Raw genomic sequence first — 17,802 nt, 5'->3', positions numbered from 1 at the left:
TATTTTCATCAATTATTTAATTATCTTTTATGTTATTTACTGAATTGTTTTGAATTAGAAAATATGCTTATGTATATTTTGAGGTTATGTATGTAAATTTTGCCTTACACAAGTTTTTTCCTTCACCTTAAACGCAAAAGCGGATAATGCAGGGCACAGGATGAATTGAATTTTGCTGCCTTAGGTGACCAGGGCGTATACGTAACTATTTTTAAAGCACACAGGAATAAGGAACATATGAATGTTTCTAAATGATTTCAACATATGCGAATGCAAAGGATTTCGAAACTGAACACAACTAATAGTCTAAATTTGACTTTCAATATATTCGCTGCTCTTACACAGCATTCAATCAGAAAGCTACCATAAATTAAAATGAATTAATATTAATTATACATACATACATATATTTATTAGTATACATATTTGCGATATTTTAATTATGCCAACAATTTGTTTGTATAACATAATATTTACATACAGCAGCAAACTGAGTTTCGCTGTAAGCGCAACAAGTCGGCTAACAAAGCGACTTACAATGACACTGTGTTAGCTGCGACGCCAATGGGCCACGTTGCTCGAAGCATTCTCGGCAGCGACTTGATGAATGTCAATCACACGTGAGAGCGAATTGTGCAAATACCCAAACGTGACTCAACGTGATGATGTTAATCGCCTTCGTTTCCGACCGCCCACCACTGCATAGCACAGGGTGGTATACCGTTGAACAGCCACACAYATACACACACACACGGTTACAATTTGCTATTTGCTATGGAAGTGTGCTTACATCTGTGTTTACACTTAATTGTGGGAATTTCAGCAGAAAATAGTGTTCATATTTTTATCTAACTTTGTATGTTCGTATGTATATGCTGCGCAAGTAGGCGTGGTTGCGCTGTAGACCATTAAATCAACGTGATGATTCGCTGCAAATATTTGTTCTAAATAAACAGCTATCTAATCTTAAGTTCTTTTTTTTTTGAAAATATGTAAATAACTTTAAATGAAGTCGACAATGCTTATGCAWTGGGTGATAATATACGAAGTGGCACGCGTACACACACATGCATTTGTATTTATAGATATACCAGCTTCAGTGGAGTCGGGGTTAAAATTATACAATGGTCGTGGTACTGACCACTTTAAACTTTTCCAATCTCCATCCAAGCAAAGTCCTTCAACATAGCGCTGAGGTGGTCCACGCCCTGATGGAAGAGAAGGTYGATATGACTAAATAAAAGCTGCCCCCGCCACTATGGCATAATCGTCCTTGGCGACTTTAATGCCAGGGTGAGGAAAGAAGGYATCTTTGGCACAAGGGTCGGTAAATTCAGCATCCATTATGAAACATCCCCAAATGGGTTGAGGTTGATCGACTTCACCGGGGTCAAAATATGATTATCTGTACTACTTCATTCCAGCATGGGAAAATTCACCAAGCTACCTCACTGTCTCCGGATCGAAAGGACACCAACCAAATCGATCATGTTATGATAGACGGAAGGCATGTCTCCAGTGTTTTAGACGTGCACAAACTACGAGGTTCTAACATCGGCTCGGACCACAATCATGTTGGAGCCAAGATACGCACCCGCATCTGCGTAGCAAAAAAACCACGTCAACAAACACAAGGACGGTTCGACGTCGAGAAGCTCCAATCCCATTAGACAGACGAACGATTTTCTAAGCGACTGGCACTCCTGCTCTCTTAGAGCACTCACTAGTAACTCGGTATAAGGGAACTATGGAACGGCTTTTAAAGCTGCATCCGTACTGCTGCAAACGAAACCATTRGTTTTCGAAAAAAGCAAAATAACAGCTGGTATGATAAGAAGTGATGTGTCGCAGCGGGCAGAAAGCAGACTACCTAAAAAACGAGATAGGCCGAAATGCGTAAGTATGAAGAGCTTGGACAAGCTTGCCGAATTATATATTATAAGTATTTGGCGAACAACAGAATGTTTCAAGACCGGAGCATACTCTTATAGAACCCCCAAAGGTGATCTTGTGACCGATGACAAGAGCATACTAAAATATTGGAGGGAGCACTTTTCCAGCCTGCTGAATGACAGTGAAGTCATAACATCAGGAAATGGCGAACMCGATTCCCCAATCGATGACGATGGAGCAGACGTTCCATTGCCYGACCAYGAAGAAGTTCGACCCGTCCGAGGAGCTACTAGGCACATCACCTATCAAAATTTCAAGTTGATATGGTTTACATCAATAAAGTGATATAATCCTRCCATATGATTCCACTTATTATCTCCAGTTAATTAAAACTGTCTTTATGATTTATACCAGTTGCATGTTCGCGTCGTCACCGCCTGCCTTATATTGTATATGTATGTATAGTATCAAAAGCAGCTACTCTTATGAATCCTGCTATTACTATTTGTATTATTACCAGTTACTTTTTTGTAATTTTTGACTCAAGTTAATTAACTTTAGATTGCCCTACATACATACCTGTTAGCAAAAAAAGTAATAACCATGTCAACTACAAGTGAGAAATAATAAAAAATTTATTGCCGTATTTTCCATGACGTGCACACTGTGCATAACGCGAAATTTCATTTTCCAGAATGAACGAAATTAAAAATAAGAAAAAACTATGAATTTAAAAAGGTTCAAAATGAGTCCGAAATGCTAATGAACTCTAGTGGCGGCGACCACAAATGCGTCGAAGCGACTACTGGCCAAAGAGGCGAAATGCTTTATCGATAAACAAACAAAAGAAACAAATTGTGTGAACGCAAAATAATTCAGTAATAATAACTTTCACGCTTTAAATTACGTGAGGCATAGCACAAAGAGGCTGCCATTATAACATGTGTATGTATATGTGTTATATATACAATACCATATACTTATGTATTCACTCTAGCACTTATCTCATTAAAAGTTAAAGCACTTCTAACAAGATCAGTATAAATATTTTACAGTTAGTTGGAGAAAACTATTGAAGAATTAGAGTTTCTTATTTTAGTTAAGTATGTCTACAGCATAGCATACCATATACATAAATGCATATAAATATATGTATGTATGTATGTACATATACATATGTATGTATGCATGTATATAAGCTCCGAGTTCAACTTCTATCATTGATGCTTGGCTTCAAGCAGCTCTTGAAATTGCTAGCTCTTTCTTCTTRCGTGAACCTTTCTCTGCAATTGTTTTTTTTTTTGTTTCTTTTGACTGACGAAGCAAGGTGAATTCAAATTCATAAGCTCAAAAYACACTTTACAACAACAACTGACTTTATATATCTACATACAATGGTATATATGTATATACATATACATATGTATAATGCATACATGTTGTTGCCATTGCGTGCTCACTCGCTTATGCAGGCGRCACAAGTGACAAGAGAACTGACCCACATTTATGTCGTTTGCCGAGTTCATTGAACACTTTCTGCAGGAACGACAACGTCACGATCGCACAGTGTGAAATTTCGCCGCTAAAATAGTTACCGCCTTAAACATACATACAAACAAACATGCATACATATATACATKCATACATTCAAACATTCAAACATTCAAACATTCATACATATATATACACATATATACATACAGCTGCATGTAGAATTATAAAAGTCGCCGAAAGCTCAATCAACGGAAAGTTTCTTGCTGGCAAAAACAACTTGTCATGCATGATCGGTTTATATTGAGCTGCTGACCTAAAGCTGTCATGCCTGCATGCTTTAAACTTTTAGTAGACATTCTTAAATGCAATGCTAGCAAAGCTTATTAAATAAATTTCTAGATATTAACACTGTTGGTTGTGTGACTTTGATACGGGCAGTGAAATTAAGTTGAAAAGTTTGTGCAGTGATCGCCATAAATCGTCCCACCGTTGTATGAATCGAGCTGTGTTAGTATTGATTGTGTTGACTGACATTTTCTGCAGCTTATGAGGTTTTTAGACAGTTTCTAATTTAGATATGGTAAGAGAATGCAATGTAGATTTTTATTTATTGAGAAATGCTTTATATTTGAGATTTCTAACGCTCTTATAAAAATATTTTCCGATGAACTTATAATAAAATTTGAAAAAAAAGCAAATCGCTTTCATTCTTATCTCGGGAAATTTGTGAAAAGCTGTCAAGCGAGTTGTATTCTTTATTATATATGAAAGGGGTTTTTTTATTAGAGTCCAAAGTAGTAGAACTTTGTAGTATCACATYTGTATTGAGCTCTAAAAATAGTTGAAAAAGATATTGTGACAATGTCGTGCCGTTATTTTTTTGAAATGCGTTTGTCAGCAAGATTTATTGCTTCGTGACGTCATGAAAATAATATTTTCTTTACAAATACTATAACAATTTTACAGCTGCTTCATTTTTCCTTTYGTACGTGTCATAAATAAAGCTCGAAATTCTTTATTAGGTTTCAAATCGGAAAATAAAAGAAAATAAAATTATGAAGACACAAAAAGAATTACAAAGCAATTTATGCAATATTTTATTTATTCACAATTTTATAAAATTACTTATCAATTTATGGCAGTTCTCAACATTCGTTCCACTTTTGTAGCTTTAATTGGCAGAGCTGAAAAGAAACTCCTTCTCTTTCAATTTTGCTAAAAAATTTATTGTTATGTTGTTCTTATRTAACAGAAAACATTTTTTTATTAATTTAACTTTTATTTTATTATTGTTCTAAAAGTGATTATAATTCATTATTATGCACACGACTTTCTTACTTTCACCATGTAACTTATGCTAATCATTTCAGACACACATACATACATATGTTCGTATGTGTACTCCATATACGTACGAGTATGAGTGAATGCAGTCACGTACCCTGTAGTAAAACGTAAGATATTAGAAAGGTGATATTGAAAGGTATATTTCTATGCTTTTCACTTCAAGAAAGATCTGAACCTCTCGATGTGGTGCTTTGATTCAAAACAAGCTTTCAATCTTGTTATGAGGTCACTTCTGGTAAACGCGAACCAAAAAAAATTATTTTAACTTCAGCTGCAGCTATAATACTCGTCACAGTTGCACTTTTATAGCATAAAAAGTTATGAAAATATTTTTTTTTTTTTTATTTTGAGCGGATAGTTTGTATGACAGTTATAAGTTAACTTGGTCTGATCGGAAAAATATGTACGGAAACTGTAGCAATGTCTTGAACAATAAATCAAATTTCCCGAAGCTACGTTGATAGCGCTTTCCATACAAGTACTTAAGTTTGATGGGCAGCTACATATGTATATGCTACGGTAATTCGATCCGAAGATTATATAAATACTCTGGATAATAATATTTGCCACATTTCTTGAAGATAGTTCGTCATATGAACAAATTTTCCATACAAGAACTTGATTTCGAAAGTTCAGTTTGTATGGCAGCTATATGCTATAGTTGACCGATTTCGGCGGTTCCGACAGAAGATAAGCTGCTTGTTGAGAAATGAAGATGTGCAAAATTTTAGAGCGATATCTTAGAAATTGAGAGCTCAATTTCAAATTGCGTTTTTCCTACAGGGCAAATCGGCATTTACCGTTGTACTAAAACAATTACAAAACTTTCTAGCACGCAATTGTTATTGTATACCTTTCTACTRTAACCGCCAACCTAATCTTCTACTATATGGTGCAATTTTACTTTTTTCCCCGTCTTGCATTAACTGGTCTCTTTTTRCTCAATACTACACAGTCGTGTACTCACGAAATATATGCTGTTTTATTACTCACTTTTCAACTTCGTTTGCAGTGCTGTTAGTTGGCTTTCAATTTAGAATTGGGTCATATAACGGATTTCTTGTTCGTTCGTCATATCAAGCGAGCGGAGCTGAGCTCGACAGCAAGACCAAACAACTCGGCTACAGACCTCACACCATTGCGAAAACTAATATGGAGCTACAACAACTTAACGCCGCAATGAGAGTAACATATCACAACAAAAGTAACAGCAGCAACAACAACAACAACAACAAATGTAATGTGAATGAAAGAGCTGCGGAAAAGACAAAAATAAAAGCAATAAAAGTTATGCCGAAAGAGTGGGCAATTGAAAATTTAGAGTTCAGATTCAAACGAACCGGTTTACCTCACGTTTGAACCATTAACCGGCCCCCTCGTACGTGGAGTAGTATACAGATACCTTTACATACATACATATGTAAGTAGAAATGAAGCGATACTTTTGGCTGTTGCTGATAAAAGAGTGCAGTGTAGCGGCGCGTTTGCAGTTTGTGCGTAAAAGAAAGGGAAGAGAGCGGAAGAACCAACTGAGAATAGTTAGAAAGTGAACAATTGCTATTGGGCAGCATTGTAAATCAAAATGCCATTATAAAATAAATTTACAATGTTATAGTTATTGTTGCTAGAAGTTGTAATGTATAAGGTTATATATATACATATGTACATATATGTGAGTATGTGTATGTACATATGCCCGTATCTCGGTTACTTAAGAAAGTTACTTAAGCAAAAGAAATGTTCCGGAGCAGCATATACATATACATATACTCATACATACAAACATTTGTATAGACATACATATGTACAAACATATTTACATGTTCCAACGTCATTCTAAGTTTCGGTGTTAACTGATCGCTGTGAAAGCGGCGTGATAGTTCTGGTAAGTGGGACTGTTGGTGCTTTGCATGCACAAGCGATCGTTTGACGGCGCTGAATACTAATGCAGTCAAGAAGCAGTAGCAACAACAACAACACACTGTAAAGAATGAACAATGAATGTGGGTAAAGAGTGAAACACAACAGCGATAGTGCCCCAACAGTTGGGTCGCGCACATCAGATGTGTGTATGTATGTATGTACATATGTAAGCAACTTGACTCTCAAATGAACGGTTAGGAAGAGAAAGTGTTACGTTAAAATCGCGTCGCAGAGCAATTGGTATGCGTACAGAATGGAATGAAAATACATAAATACATGCACACATATACTTATGTGTACATAAATGTGCTTGACCGGCAGACTAAATGACAGTCAAACAATTTATATATATGTATGTATGTGTAAGTATATAAAAACATATGCGCTTATCAAGCACTTGTATGTATGTATGTAATGCATATTTATTATATTCGAAGTCGTTGTACTTTAAGCAGCAAAATACTGACTGAAAAGCACATCTGTTTGTCTGCTTGTACATATGTATGTATGTATGTATGTAAGTTATGTATGCTGTCGCCGTTAATATCAAGTGCCAAGTCTTTACTGGGGCACGTTTAGCATGCTAAGCTGCATCTGCGCATTGACTGGCCATTAGCGCGGCATAAACAAGTATTTGGGTAAGTGAACTTTTTGGAGAAATTGAATGGCATTACGCGCACAATGACTTATTAGCCGTACTTTTTCGAGCATTAGACCGTTTGTAGATTCTCGTCTACTTACTTTCGAACATATGCCGTAAATAGTTTGAATCGTGAAAAAAAAAMMAAAAAAAATTGAAGTGTAGAAATTGTAAAAAGAAGCAATAATGGAAACCTTSGAATTATGTAGAAGTGAAAACTGGCTAGCATAAATTTGTATGTACATATATACATATGCACATATATATGTAGGTAGCAATGATTATTTAAATATCTCTGTATATAAATATGTAAATAAAATGTAAATTTTTTTAGAAATAAGTATTAGAAATAAAGTCGCCGTGTTTGCTCGGTTTCAAACGAAATAAATTGAGTTAGGTTAGAATAATAGAAWCGAGTTAGGTTTAGTTACAAGTGAGAATAAAACCTAAACATTTTCGAAGTTTTAAGGAGATTTACCGACTTTAGGAAGCAAACTCAAACTTAACTAATGTACCGACTACCGGAAGATTAATTTATTTAATAATTTGAAATATAAATTTYAGAAGCTGTWATAGCCTGCMMAAATACAGAAGGTTCCTTTCAACAACTTGTTTTCGGTYAATCGGTTTGTATGGCAGCTATATGCTATAGTTGTCCGATCTGAAAAATATCTTCGGAAATTGTAGCAATGTCTTGGAAAATACTCTATGTCAAATTTAACGAAGATACGTTGATAGAGAAAAGCGTTTTCCATACAAGTACTTGGGTACGATGGGTCAGTTGCATGGCAGCAGAGAGCTGAGGGACCACTTCACGTATATATGTATGTACAACTATGTAGACAAACATGCCTAAATCGACTCTGAGCRTCAGGCTGATTATTTAATTGGAAATTCTGGTTAGTTTTTGTGGGATTAGTGTGTGTATATGATGGATGTATAGGGTCTAACCCCTGGCCACCAGTTCTTACCAGTATGGAGAGACTCAAATTGTAGTAGTTTCCGCTAGGCAGTCTGACCGGAGACTTAATTCGGGTACCACGGGGAGTAGGAGAACTGACCAAACTCATTTTCAAGAACTTCTAGCTAAGTATCTACTAGTAAAGAATGAAAGAGTGCAGTTAGAGTAAGCGGTAGTAACGGTAAATCAATTAGAAATTAAAAAAAAATTTAGCAACTTCGCTAGATTTATTCCCAAAGTAAAAAATAATTCTAGTAACGAAAGCTAAAACCGTTATTCTCGAACAACTGCAGTCAATTTCGCACGAAATTGATGAAATAAACAAAAACTTTCCAAAAACACATATAAGAAGTAGAAATCAATTCACTACCAGCGAAGAAAATATCGTATTTTTATTTTCAAACTCAAAAAAAAAACAATAACATTAATTCGTATGATTTGCAACTGACTGCGGTTGAAAAATCTCGACCTTAGATGAACTAGGAGACATAACCAAGACTGACATTAGCCGTCTCAACGAATTTGTGAAAGCTTCAAAGCGCTTTGTYGATTTTTGAGGGTCTCATAATCTATTATTTAGAAATTTTAGTTAACACTTAAAGYGTCAAAGTGAGATCCATGAGAGGATCACATATGTATATCTGTGCTATTTGTGAACAAATTGCTTATTTGACTTTAGAAGATTTTCGTTTGCGTATATTGAACTTGAACTTTCTATGAAAAAATAAATTTTTTAAAGCAAATACAACAAGTTAGTTCCATAAATGACAGATTTGCAATATTAATTTATTAAATTTAATTTATTAAAAATATTATAAGCATATTTTCATTAAAAGCTTAAGAACAAGATTTACAATTTTATTTTTAACCTTTTTTGCAAAAAGGGTTTTTTTAAATTTTTTTTATATTTTTTTCTTGTAAATTTTGTTTGTTTCTTGAATTTTTGCAGAATTTTAATTTAATTTTATATGCTTTTAACATTCAATAACAAAACAGGAAGTGCTAATATTGTCTTCCTGGAAAGTTGCTTCAATAATTTCTCGATATTCTTGTTATAGAGATAAAAGTAGCTTCCGAAAAAGTAATGAGCATTGCTGTGGAGTGGACAGTGCTTGGCCGGATACAAATTCGGGTCCGTTCCGGTTACGTAGCCTCGATTGTCATCGGAATGGCATAAATACACATATGTATGTAWGTTTGTATGGTAATTGCATAGAACTATATACTAACATACACATCTACACAGCTTCAGGAGCGTAAAATATATTTTTACTTATAAGCATACAACTCTACAATTGAACACGAAGAAATAATCAAATGATTGCATTATATTTAAATTTTGCTGATTACTCAAGACTATTATGTAAGCCGACAATTTCGCAATAGCATTACAATAGCCATTGCCTTGCCAATGGGCGCAATCTTAAACCATATATAGCATGCATGTGCATACGAGAAACGCTTTGTTTTGAGATTAATTTATACATATAAATATGTATGTATATATGCATAATATTTATATAAGCCTGCTGGTGTGGTGAGATAATGCAACAATTGTAAAAAAATACAATTAATTTATTATATAAATACATGAGCTGATAGACATGCAAGAATATATTCTTAAGTATGTTTGTCTGTACGTTTACAACTGCATATGCTTGTAATTTTATGTATTTATAGACGCCTCAACGTGCTGAGTAATATCCCTTTTAAAGCAACTTATTTGCCAGTTATGCAGGAAGAAAGAGATGTTGTCGGACAGGCCGCGAAATAGCTGCTTAAACGGCCATACAAATTTACATCAGCTGCACTTACAAACACATAAGTACATATACACATACATACATATATAATATATATATATATATATATATGTATAAGTATGCATAAGCTAAAGCCACAGCCACAAGCATTTCAGGCTACGAAGAAGAAAGGCTGTAGTATGTGGCAGAATTCTTTCGTAATGCTAAATTTAGAACAGTGTCTATCAAGTAGGTTGATTGGTCACCAATAAACAACAATTTTTGCCATCAAACCGGTGGGTGTGGTGGGGCAATACAAAATGAAATTGCAAATATTCTGCGCAGTTGTTCAGCTTGTTTCGATATCACTGCGCTGTACTGCACACTCGTTTTTATACACACACGCCAGCAATGCTCTTGAGCTTGCTCATGCCCAACACGCCGGTATGGCTTGCTTCCGAATGCGCCGCAGCAGCAGCAGTGCCAAGACGAACACCTCACYTACGTAGCAGCGACTATAGGCCGCTACTTACTTCGGCAGATCATATCCATAATCGACCGAATTACAGTGACTGACTAACTGAATGACTGAGTGGCGAACACTGCAATGCTGTCCTATTGAACACCTTTCGGTGTTGTTTATTTTTCGCATGAAAACTTCACCTTCAGGCCGGGTTTTGACTTCGCATGCATATTGTTTTAGTTAAATACATATGTATAAAGTAAACTCACATACATACATACATATGTATATGTAGAAATATATTTAAGTGCATGTACTATATATAGCAAATGCAGGAAAGCTGTATTTATTCGATTATCTACGAATGATGCATGGAGGAGCTGGCTTTGGTTTTAATGAACGCATAAATGATAAGAATTTTATCTCTAAGCTTGCTTGATTCAAAAAGCTATGGTTGAATTTTATTATTTTTTTATTGAATTATTTCAAATATTTTATTTCCTTTTTATGAAATATCAGTCAGTTTTATTCAATTTTGGGTTAATTATGTAAAGAGCGAATATGATAGTTTCAACCCGTTACTTTTTTATATCATCGTCAAGGTAACTTAAGTTTGCCAAGATGGTCGGAATAGCCAAAGAGATACTTCAAAGACACTCTAAAATGGCTGCGTCGATTCAGCCATCTCTGACAGTCTGTCCTTCTAAGTATAGGGTTTCTCCATAGGGCACTACAAAGTAGGCCGATAGGGACAGCCAATGACGCAATATTTTTCCCGCWTTTTAGACAYTTCTCTTCAATAAGGTTTGCCATTTCTTAATGGTAAGATATACAATTTAACGAACAGTCGAAATTATTAAAATTTACTACCGAAATACGGAGTAAGTGGCCTAAATTTTAAGAACAAACTAGTCCCCCACTTTTGAAGATATCGACCTATAATTTTGCATACCTTCTTTTCTTATCAAAAACCTGCCCATATGTTGGAATTGCTAATATCGGACAACTATATAATGTAGCTGGCATAAAAAGTGATCGTTCAAACTAAAGTCCTTGTATGGAAAACTCTTTTATTTGACAAAGTATCGTCACGAAATTTGGCATAGCGTATTATTTAAAGCATTGCTATAATGTCCGAAAGATTTTTTTAGATCGGACTACTATAGCATATAACTGTTATACAAACTGAACGYTGAAAATCGAGCTAAAAGTAATTTTATATCCTTTTATGCTAAAAAATGTACCTGTGAAGGGTATTAAAGCTTCAATGCAAGCGATTTTCACGGTTTTTCCTGTTTTGCGGTGCTTTTGACAGCAAAATACCGTTTCTATGAAAGTTTTTACAGTTCGACTGACTTATAACAATATTTCGCTTCAATCATACTCGGGTGTAAACGAGTATTGCGCAAATTCGTCCAGCTAAGTGTTAAAGCACCAGCTATTTACAGTGCTTTACAGTCATCTCGAATAAATGTTATTTAATAGTAGATTTAATCATGATGTAGGCAAATTTTATATTCATATGTACATACATACATACATACAATTACATACATATATGTATGTATATGCACTTTGCAACCAAGCATATGCAATTCATGTAGCATATGCAGTAATTTATTTTGCTGTGGTAAGCAAAATGCTTAACAAACACTGTATTTATATGTCTGCATGTATTGTACATATTCATATTACCCTGTGCACACATATTCACATATTATTGCACCAGCACATTTTATTACGTATTACGTTATATAAGTGCTGAATGCTGCTCGACGTTAATGAACTTTATAAATTAGTTAAATTAATCCAAAGGACGGCATTTGTTGCTGTTTTGTTGTGAAATCGTTCATTCTACATTGGCCTTGAACCTAAGAGAGAAACATGAGAAATCGAGAACTTCGCCAACTCCTTTTCRTTGTGTAAATATTGTATGCGTCTGTGCATGCGCATTTCGCCATCATGCATGAGCTTTAGGGAGGTTCAGTAGGTAAATATTATTTGAATATTGAAGGTATTGCTATAGTAAAAGTGAGTATGGGTATTTTTTTTAAATATCTGAAGAGTTTCTTTGCTGAAAAAGTGCATAAAGAAAGATATATAACGCTTTAGTYGAGAATATGCAAACGGAATTTGACTGTATTTATAATAAATTTGGCAACATCTTTAGTATTCTTCCATCTTATTTCAGAAATAACACTACAACAATAACAACAAGTAAAATAATAATAAATTTATATGTACTTATATAAATACAAATACTTTTATGTAAAAAATTGAACTGAAAAGCTTCCCGACTCGCTATGTTAAGCTTTGCTCTTTCGTACAAACAATATATATGAAAGCCACGACAAAATCATTTAGTAGAATTATGTATATACAAGTATGCTGTTTACTTAATAAAATTGATATACCCACTTTCTATTCTTTAGGTACTTGATTATACCAATTTATGCGCTTTATACAATTTGCGTGTTCGATACGTGATACTCCAACCATAGTAAATTCGAAGATAGCCTCATATCTACTTTTTTAGTAATAATTATTTAAGAGCTATCGTTATTTATACTGGAAAAATAAAAATTCTAGCCAGCTGTTTACTTGTTTATACCAGTTGATGTGGTTAGACTAGTTATTTGTTCCATTCACCAATCTATAAGGTTAGTAAAGTCTAAATGAGCTTAAGTTCACTTMATTTTAATTGTATAGTAATAATTATTTGAAAGTTTTTAAAATTTTTACAGGAAAAATAAAAGTTCTTTCCGGCTGTTTACTTGTTTACATCAGTTTATGCGCTTTATACCATTTTCTTGTTCGATTGGCTACACTCCAACGTTAGTAAAACGGAGGATAGCTAAAGTTCACTTCATTTATAATAGCATAGTAATAAATATTAAAAGTTATTATTTTACTTTTCCAAACGAAAAAAAAAAAAAACAATATTATAGCCGGCTGTTTACAAACTCAGCAGCTAGTTCTCCAGAAGAAGCCTGCTTGACATATATAAATTTATTTTTTGTTGCTAATTTCGTAATATCTACGAAAATACCAAACTATAATTTATATTCATAAAACTTATAACAACTACGTGTACGTTTAACAGCCGAAAAGTATGCTAAAAAATATTTGCCAATCATGCCTAGATAATACACCACCCTAATATACAACAGTTTACTCATTATTATATCATGAACATATAGATATTATTTGTGCTGCTTTCTTGAAATCGTTTATTGCTGTTGTTTTTCATGTTTTTATATTTTTCTTTATTTTTATATTTCTTAAGTCGCATTTCGCTAATCGCTGGCGATGCACACTTTCTTTGCGCAAGCTTTCATTCTTTTATTTATACAAACTCATTGGCGCGCACATACATGTACAAATATTAGACTATAGCTATGCGCAAACACATCTGTTTATTGGCTTTCACCTTGTTGTTGTTGTCGCTGTTGTCGGCTATGTTGATTTTATTGCATTTATTTTTGCACTTCGTTTGGCTATTGTGCTTTAGCGGCTGGCAAATATTCTGCTGTCTAACGGCGGCAATGACCTTCTTTATTGCGCTCTTGCTGTTATACGTTGTTGTTGTTATCGTTGTTGTTAAGCTTTCCCCTTCTAGCCTTGGAATTATATCTAAGGGCATTCCCTTGTCAATCCCTTGCGCTGCGCTTGTCCCATATATACACAAAGCAGACAGCGTTCCACACTACTTGGATACATATAATTATATATGTATGGGTGTGTGTGTATGTATATATGTTTATGATTGTGTGCCTGCCTGTGCTCGTGCTTTTATATAATATACATAATTTCTGTTGAAAAGTGAATCGGTCAAACACTTATCTTCACTCCGCCCCCACAGTGCCACTGCTGTCAGGCGACAGAGACCGTCATATGGTTTGTCTGATGCTTGGCCCAACTCCCTCGCTACTCGCGCTAGTTTAAGAAACTCTGCGCAACTCCACCCTCCCCAGCAGCGCGTTATTTATAGCAATGGTGCGCAGCAAGTTCGATCTTTTTGCAACTTGCCACTGTGTGCTTATACGAGYATGAATGAATGCTTGTTGGTGTCTAGGCGTAAGTATGTAAATAACAGAGACACACGCTCTCTTTGCTGTGTGCATACATGGGAAAAAAAAACATTAACCTGCATTGTTGTTGTTACACATTTGTTGCCTTTATTTTGCTAACCGCTGACAATGCGGTATGGTCAGTGTTGTCGCCGTTTTTTGTATTTTTTTTCCACCGTCATAGCGCTGTTTACTACTCAGTCTAGCCACATACTTATGTACATATGTGCATATGTATGTATGGACAACCAAACAATAGCAACACAAAGCGTTTTAGTGCTATGCTAGTTATTGTTGTTGTTGCAATTTTGTTGCAGCGACTTTATGCCAATAATGCCGGTGTCACTTATACATTCGTAAAAGCGTACATGGATAAATACAGGCATATGGTCGCGGCGACCCCACCAGCAGCACTCTTAAGCAACAAAGAATTGAGGAGTAGAGAGCACTAACTCACGCAACTGTGTCTGCCTCTGCTGCACTTGAAAATCGTGGGGCACGATTATTACAAAATATGTATATATATACAGTTATGCGCAAATAATACGAATGCATATGAGTCGAAATTAATTGAGCAACAATGGTAACTGAAGACGTATTATTTATTATGAATATATATAGGCACATTTATATTTTTCTTATATAGAAGTAAGTACATATATATGTAAATATATGCAGTATATACATATGTATGTCTCTTTATAGCTTACTAAAGACCTCAGCTACTAAGCATCACCGTTTAAGTAAAAATAGAATAGACTTTGCTCATAAAAAATTGTACATRGTTTTTTGAGAGCGCTCTTTTGATAAAACATAACCTATTGTACTACTGAAAAATTGATGATTGTTGAGTTTAGAGTCCATTTTAGAAAAATAATTACTTTTAACTTCTTTTAAAGTACATTACCGTTATTAGGCAAACACTTACGGTGTAATTGCTCATTATAATATCAACCTAGAGTTCGAGTGTGAACATATTTGTGAGTGAGCTTTTACAAACCAACCTTAACAGTCACGCCACTGAAAGTTTATGAAATCTTCAGTTTTCGGAATCTTTTTTAGGAATTTTTGGCAACAATAAAAACTTCAAAGATCTTTACCTGTATTATAAGAACGATGTGTCTTCTACCATTTAACTCATCTTTTGTGCTAACAAAATGAACTTTTATCATAAAAGTTCGAGTTTATTCTATTTGTAGGGGAGTTTTTTCAAGCACACCAAACCTATCATATTTTTCTAAGATTGTAAAACGAAGTACAATTTACATTTAAACGTCTGTATCATGGGATMTATGCAAACTTTTCTTATAAGAGCTCGAACATGAGCATTTTTGTGAGGGAGCTTTTTCAACTCAACCTAACCTATCATATTTTTTTCTAGTATAAAGGAATAAACTGTTGTAAGAATCCATTTAGTAACTCTCTGACAAAGTATTACTGTTAACCTGTTATATAATATTATAAGATCTAAGCAAACTTATCTCATAAGAGTTCGAGCATGAGCATTTTGTAAACACGGGATATTACAGGTTTTTTGGAATATTATGTATATACTTAAAACACYTTTCTTACCTAGCCTAAAATATTGAAAATATGAAAAATCGGCATTTCAAAAGCTCTTTCTGAAACTTATGTATGTGCTGAAAACCGCCATCGAAGCGCATTATCTCTATAAAAATGTCTATAAAAGGCACCAATGAAATTGTCTTCGAGATTGTGTACTAAGAGAATAGCAACATATATACATATACTACATATGTACATATAGTTATGTATAAACTACATAAATATCCCATGAAGTAATACTTAGTGCAGTGATCCCTTGGGATAGACATAAGATGGGAGTTCGTTAGTTTCAGCGGATTAAAGCCCCACACTATGGCTTTCGATGCTTCTTTCTACTATAAAAAATATATATTTATATATAACACACATATACCTAAGAGAAACCCCTTAATCTATAGCATTYCTAACTAAAAAACATCAAAAAGTTCTTCGCTTACCTTTGTACCTTACGACAATTCCAATTAGGCAAGCCTCACTGTATACTAATTCATAAAAAAAATTGTTTTCATATTTGTTTTTATACTCTATACATACGGTACATACATATGTATACTTATTTGCACATTGCTTTTGCCGAAAAAAAGATTACATTTAATATGAGAATAAAAATCCAAAAAATGACGACAACAACAACACGAGAATACTCAACGGCGGCGGCAGAGCGCAACGCCAACGTCAACAAAACAAAGCCAAAGCAATAATAACAACAACAACAATACAGACACCACACAACCGCGACACGACAGCGAAGGCAACGATGACTGCGACGACTGATTTGCACAGCCTTGAACTTCTGTTAGAGTGCATTAACTTTAAACTGCACTACACAGCACTCGATTGGCGGCAGGGGTTTTGCGTCATGTGAGTGTGTTCGTAAATTCGTAATATTCCTGGCTTTGTGTAAGAGTGAGCTTACACACACACATATATACACATATATAATTTTTGCTTGGGTGTACGCCAATTTATATACTTGCTATGTAAAGTGTATTATGAATTTATATGCATATACATACATACATGTGGATGCAGGCATGTTTGGCTGACTGGATGAACTCACTTTAGCGAGGTTKGGTCGCTTGCGCGACTGGTGCAAGTATAGATGCGTTGTTTATATTCTATGGAATGTCTGCCTATMYGTAYGMTGGTGTGTGTKTGCGAGACATTTTCTGATTGCGTTATGCATATGTGCTTGGTATATGAAATGCACATGTGTATGTGTGAATTTGTTACTTGTATTTTTTTTTTTTGGGTTATTATTTTTTCTGGGCGTTTGTCGCTTGTCGGTCGATTACTTAAATATTATCTCAATTTTATGATAGAGATTGCGTAAATTACGATTTATATTTGCAGTGAAACTGCCCACACCCCCTCTTGATGATGCAGTCATACTTATACATATACATAGATATACATAGACACACATGTTCAAATATGTGATTTACTGTTTACTGATGTAAGATTTCATAATATTATGACACCGATTTCAAAATGAAAACATATTTTTAATTTTTCGTCTTAAAGTCCAAAAATACTGAAGAATCACAAATATTCATCTATACATATGCACATATATATGTATATTTTTATTCCTAATAATATTATATTATATAGACACATTTGTACATCTAATAATTTGATGTGAAATTCGCTCTTATCACAATGCTAGAAAAACAAACGCTCTAGCACGTGGCCCTAGCTCT

The sequence above is a fragment of the Bactrocera latifrons genome, unplaced genomic scaffold (genome assembly GCF_001853355.1).
Source record: "Bactrocera latifrons isolate USDA-ARS-PBARC rearing strain unplaced genomic scaffold, ASM185335v1 scaffold_92, whole genome shotgun sequence".
In the NCBI taxonomy this organism is placed as follows: Eukaryota; Metazoa; Arthropoda; class Insecta; order Diptera; family Tephritidae; genus Bactrocera; species Bactrocera latifrons.
Note: the sequence above shows the minus strand (reverse complement) of the source record.